Below are 6,260 nucleotides of genomic sequence, written 5' to 3'. Positions count from 1 at the left end.
TAGTTATAATAAACATGTATTCCTTTTGAAATTTAAACAAAACATAGGATTTATGTGTGTGTATATATATATATATTTATTTATTTATTTTTGAGATGGAGTCTTGCTCTATCACCCAGGCTTGGAGTGCAGTGATGAGATCTCAGCTCACTGCAACCTCCACATCCCAGATTTAAGCAATTCTCCTGCCTCAGCCTTCCGAGTAGCTGGGACAGGTATGTGCCACCGCGCCTGGCTAATTTTTGTGTTTTCAGTGGAAATAGGGTTTCACCATGTTGGCTAGGCTGGTCTTGAACTCCTGACCTCACGTGATCCACCACCCACCTCAGCCTCCCAAAGTGCTGGGATTACAGTCATGAGCCACTGCACCTGACCCTCAAATACTTAAAAATAAATTTCCCCTTTCCATTTCAGGTGACCTCAGGCAACTTCTGTATCAAAAAATCATATTAACCCTGAATAAAACAATCAAATACTGTAATTTATTTAATAATTCCTCTATTACTGGACATTTAGGTTGTTTTCCATGAAGGCTACAATGAACAAATAGGTCCTCCTTAAATGGCAATCCTCAGCTTTCCTAAAAATCCATCTCCTCACGGCTTGCATGTGGAAAACAAGCTCCAATTTATATTTTTTTAACTCACTAATCTATGCCTCCCATAATCTAATTCCTTGAGAGCAGAGGTCTGCTTTAAAATGGTTTTTGCGGCCGGGCGCGGTGGCTCAAGCCTGTAATCCCAGCACTTTGGAAGGCCGAGATGGGTGGATCACGAGGTCAGGAGATCGAGACCATCCTGGCGAACACCGTGAAACCCCGTCTCTACTAAAAAATACAAAAAACTAGCCGGGCGAGGTGGCGGGCGCCTGTAGTTCCAGCTACTCGGGAGGCTGAGGCAGGAGAATTGCGTAAACCTGAGAGGCGGAGCTTGCAGTGAGCTGAGATCCGGCCACTGCACTCCAGCCCGGGCTACAGAGCGAGACTCCGCCTCAAAAAATAAAAAAATAAAAAAATAAATAAAATGGTTTTTGCGTGCTCGCTTGGCAGCACACATACTAAAATTGGAAGGGTACAGAGATTAGCATGGCCTCTGTGCAAGGATACTTGTAAATTTGCAAAGCTTGCAGTGAGCCAAGATCACGCCACCACACTCCAGCCTGGGTGACAGAGCCAGCCTCCATCTCAAAAAATAAATAAATAAATAAAATAAAATAAAATGGCTTTTGCCACATAGGCACTTTGCCTGTTACAGCAATTTAAATTGACAAAATATTTGATCTTTTACCTTTGTCTCAAAATCCTAGAGGGCTCACTTTAATCCATATCCAATATATTAAGAAATATGTGATTCGTAAGTAGTCCTTTTTTTTTTCTTTTGAAACAGAGTCTTGCTCTGTCTCCCAGGCTGGAGTGCAGTGGTGCAACCTCTGCCTCCCAGGTTCAAGCGATTCTCCTGCCTCAGCCTCCTGAGTAGCTGGATATGGGCGTCCACGAGCACGCTCGGCTGAATTTTTTTTTTTTTTTTGAGACGGAGTCTCGCTCTGTCATCCAGGCTGGAATGCAGTGACCAGATCTCAGCTCACTGCAAGCTCCGCCTCCTGGGTTCATGCCATTCTCCTGCCTCAGCCTCCGGAGTAGCTGGGACTACAGGCACCTGCCACCTCGCCCAGCTAGTTTTTTTTTTTTTTTTTTTTTTTTGTATTTTTTAGTAGAGACGGGGTTTCACCGTGTTAGCCAGGATGGTCTCGATCTCCTGACCTCGTGATCCGCCCATCTCAGCCTCCCAAAGTGCTGGGATTACAGGCTTGAGCCACTGCGCCCGGCTGGCTGATTTTTGTATTTTTAATAGAGACAGGGTTTCACCATGTTGGCCAGGATGGTCTCAAACTCCTGACCTCTGGTGATCCGCCCACATCAGCCTCCCAAAGTGCTGGGATTACAGGCGTGAGCCACCGTGCCAGGCCTTTGTAAGCACTTTTTAAGTAGTAATCATTAACTACAAACACAGAATCTTGTAGGTTAATGAATTCTCTCTTTTTAAGAGACGAATTGGCCAGGCACGGTGGCACAAGCCTGTAATCCCAGCACTTTGGGAGGCTGAGGTGGGCAGATCATGAGGTCAGGAGATCGAGACCATCCTGGCTAACACGGCAAAACCCCGTCTCTACAAAAAATACAAAAAATTAGCCGGCCGTGGTGCCGGGGGCCTGTAGTCCCAGCTACTCGGGAGGCTGAGCCAGGAGAATGGCGAGAACCCAGGAGGTGGAGCTTGCAGTGAGCCGAGATCCCACCACCGCACTCCAGCCTGGGCGACAGAGCGAGGCTCCGTCTCAAAAACAAAAAAGAAAAAAGAGAGATGGATCACAAGGTCAGGAATTTCAGACCAGCCTGGCCAAAATAGTGAAACCCCGTTTCTACTAAAAAAATACAAAAAATTAGCTGGGCCTAGTGGCAGGTGCCTGTAATCCTAGCTATTTAGGAGGCTGAGGCAGGGGAATCGCTTGATCCTGGGAGGCGGAGGTTGCAGTGAGCCGAGATTGTGCCACTGCACTCCAGCCCGGGCAACAGTGCAAGACTCCGTATGAAAAAAAAAAAAAAAAAAAGAGAGAGAGAGAGCTCTGTCACCCAGGCTGGAGTGCAGTGGGATGAGCACAGCTCACTGCAGCCCTCAAACTCCTAGGCTCAAGTGATCCTCCCGCCTCAGCCTCCCCACTAGCTGGGACTACAGGTGCATATCACCACGTTCAGCTAATTTTCCTATTTTATTTTTTGTAGAGATGGTGTCATGCTTTGTTGCCCAGGCTGGTCTCAAACTCCTGGGCTCAAGACATTTTCTCACTTCAGCCTCCCAAAGTGTTGAGATTACAGGTATGAGTCACTGTGTCCAGCCTAACAACAACATTTTTTAATGAGATCTGTTTTTCTGATTATAAAAGTGAAACACGAAGCCAAGTGCGGTGGCTCTTGCCTGTAATCCCAGTACCTTAGGAGGCTGAGGCAGGAGGATTGTTTGAGCCCAGGAATTTGAGAGTAGCCTGTGCAACATGGCGAGACTGCAGCCTGCAAAAATAAATAGGTAAATAAGCTGGGCATAGTGGCACATGCCTATAGTCCTAGCACTTGGGAGGCTAAGGTGAGAAAATTGCTTGAGCCTAGCAGGTCGAGGCTGCAGTGAGCCATGATTGTGCCACTGCACTCCACAATGGGCAACAGAGTGACAGATCCTATCTCAAAAATAAATTTAAAAAAGTAAAACATGCCCAGTGTGAAACTTTGTACAATACCAAAAAATATAAAGAAGCGTATGCATATTTATATTTTTCCTTTTAATATGGCAAAAATATTTATATATATGTATATATATGTGTGTATATGTGTGTGTGTGTGTATATAAATATATTATATATATATGTATGATGGAGTTTTGCTCTTGTTGCCCAGGCTGGAGTGCAATGGCGTGATCTCGGCTCACTGCAACCTCCGCCTCCCGGATTCAAGCCATTCTCCTGCTTCAGCCTCCCAAGTAGCTGGGATTACAGGCACCCGCCACCACGCCCGCCTAATTTATGTGTTTTTAGTAGAGATGGGGTTTCACCACGTTGGCCAGACAGCTCATGAGCTCCTGACCTCAGCTGATCTGCCCACCTCGGCCTCCCAAAGGGCTGGGATTACAGGTGTGAACCACCAAACCCGGCATATATATAATATATATAATACATATTATATATATTATATATATTCATAGTCTTTTTAAATTTAATAATATTTATTTTCCAATGTCATTGTTTACAAGTATCATAGCAGCAGCTTTCTTTATTTCTTTTTTTGTTCATTCACCTAGAAATTGTCAAAAATTGCCATTGCCAACCGGGCAGCTCATGTCTACAATGCCAGCACTTTGGGAGGCTGAGGTAGGAGGACTACTTGAGCTCAGGAGTTTCAGACCAGCCTCGGTAACATGGCAAAACCCCATCTCTACAAACAATACAAAAATTAGCTGAGCATTGTGGCACACACCTATGGTCCCACCTACTAGGGAGACTGAGTTGGGGGAATTGCTTGAGCCCAGCAGGAGGTCGACGCTGCAGTGAGCTGTGATCACACCAATGCACTCCAGCCTGGGCAACAAAGTGAGACCCTGTCTCAAAAAAAAAAAAAAAAAAAAAAAGAAAAGAAAAGAAATTACCATTGCCGGCCATATTTCAAGTCGTCATGGTGAGGTATTGGGAATAGTTCTCAATTAGCATTGTGCCTTGGATAGACCTCATTGGCTATGATACTGCCACTGCAGAGCTGCAACTTTCAATGTGTTACTTCAGACAGAAATAAATACAGGTTGGAAATTAGCAGGAAGTGCTTATATCTTACCAAAAGTCCTAGAACTTTCTGCTAAATGGATGACTCAGTTAGGAAAGACTGTAAAAAGAGAAACCTATAATTACCTAAAGAACCAAATATAAAATGAATGCTAGAGTAAGTAATTAATAAATATCAAAACTGTAAGCTAAATTCCCATTCTGACCTCTATAACCCTCATGAAGAGTTCTAACCCTTGATTTTCTTTTTCTTTCTTTTTTTTTTTTTTGAGACAGAGTCTTGCTCTGTCGCCCAGGCTGGGGTGCAGTGGCCGGATCTCAGCTCACTGCAAGCTCCGCCTCCCGGGTTTAGACCATTCTCCTGCCTCAGCCTCCCGAGTAGCTGGGACTACAGGCGCCTGCCACCTCGCCCGGCTAGTTTTTTGTATTTTTTAGTAGAGACGGGGTTTCACCGTGTTAGCCAGGATGGTCTCGATCTCCTGACCTCGTGATCCGCCCGTCTCGGCCTCCCAAAGTGCTGGGATTACAGGCTTGAGCCACCGCGCCCGGCCTAACCCTTGATTTTCATAAAGTGTCTACAAGTGGTTGGCGATTCATCTGTGAGGTTCCAAAGTGCATTCAAAGTAAATTTCTTTTTCTTTTTTTTTTTTTTTTTTAATTCTTTTTTTTTTGAGACGGAGTCTCGCTCTGTCACCCAGGCTGGAGTGCAGTGGCCGGATCTCAGTTCACTGCAAGCTCCGCCTCCCGGGTTCAGGCCATTCTCCTGCCTTAGCCTCCCGAGTAGGTGGGACTACAGACGCCCGCCACCTCGCCCGGCTAGTTTTTTTTTGTATTTTTTAGTAGAGACGGGGTTTCACCGTGTTAGCCAGGATGGTCTCGATCTCCTGACCTCGTTATCCGCCTGTCTCGGCCTCCCAAAGTGCTGGGATTACAGGCTTGAGCCACCGCACCCGGCCCAAAGTAAATTTCAACGTAGTGTCCACTGAATTTTGATTGGTTTTCTGCTTCAGTATTTGAAGAAGTTGCTGTAAAAAGAAGACAGAATTAAGTTTTCATTTTTGAACTGTTATTAAAATTTGTGGCTATTAATAACCACAAGTCCATGAGGATTAGTCTCATGGCTGAAAGCATTTCCTGTAAAGGTACCTATAAATATAACAAACAGCCCCTTGGACTGAACTTTTCTTCAAGAAAAAAGTACAGGATCTTCATAAATACTTCTGTATTATTCTGATCATACCTACAATGTAATCACCCATAAATAACATTAAAGGCAAAATGATTAAAACTTGAGTCAACTATCTTACCTGTTCAGTCACAGCATATACTTATTTTAGATTCTAGAATTAAAAAGGCAAAGGAAGAGAAGGGCAAATGAAGCTAACACTTATTAAGGATTAGCAAATTATATTCTATATTGTAGTACTGTTATTCCCATTTCTCAGGAGAGAAAATTGAGTCTGAGAAATATTAACTAATTTAATCATAGTCAATTTAGTCAGAGAAAGTAAGAATGGGAAGATCTAATCTATCCAACTCCAATTTTTCATTAAGAAAAAAAAGAAAGGAAAAACTACATACAATGACAAGAGAATTAAAGTCTATATTGACTAAAAATAATAGCCCCTCCCTCCTTAGCCTTCCCCCAGGGCAGATCCTGCAGTGCCTCTGTCTCGCTTTTTCTTATTTTTCCCCCTTCCCCCTTCCCTTTTTATTTCCTTTTCCCCCTTTTCTCTTTCAAAAAACAAGAAGATAATAGCTTTGAAATTCCAGTTGTAAATTAGTTTTATCATAGTTTTACCCTAAAAAAATTTATGTTTGAAAAGTAACTGGTTTTAAAACTACATAAGGCATCCATAATTCCATTTTTATATTATACTTTCGGAGGTACAAAAGGAAACTCTACTAAAACAGATATAAGAAAACATTAATAAACATATTAC

The 6,260-nt window shown here is 43.4% G+C and overlaps 2 pseudogenes; one reads left to right on the top strand and one right to left on the bottom strand.

Annotated features, from left to right (window-relative positions):
- Nucleotides 1-1,033: 1,033 nt before the first annotated feature.
- LOC126949473 (uncharacterized) lies at nucleotides 1,034-1,133 on the top strand (annotated as a pseudogene).
- Nucleotides 1,134-4,142: 3,009 nt separating this feature from the next.
- Nucleotides 4,143-4,296, bottom strand: LOC126949382 (uncharacterized; annotated as a pseudogene).
- Between the last annotated feature and the right edge of the window lie 1,964 nt (nucleotides 4,297-6,260).

Source organism: Macaca thibetana, chromosome 2 (assembly GCF_024542745.1).
Source record: "Macaca thibetana thibetana isolate TM-01 chromosome 2, ASM2454274v1, whole genome shotgun sequence".
In the NCBI taxonomy this organism is placed as follows: Eukaryota; Metazoa; Chordata; class Mammalia; order Primates; family Cercopithecidae; genus Macaca; species Macaca thibetana.
The sequence above is the reverse complement of the archived record's forward strand: the minus strand, read 5'-3'. Positions and strand labels throughout refer to the sequence as shown.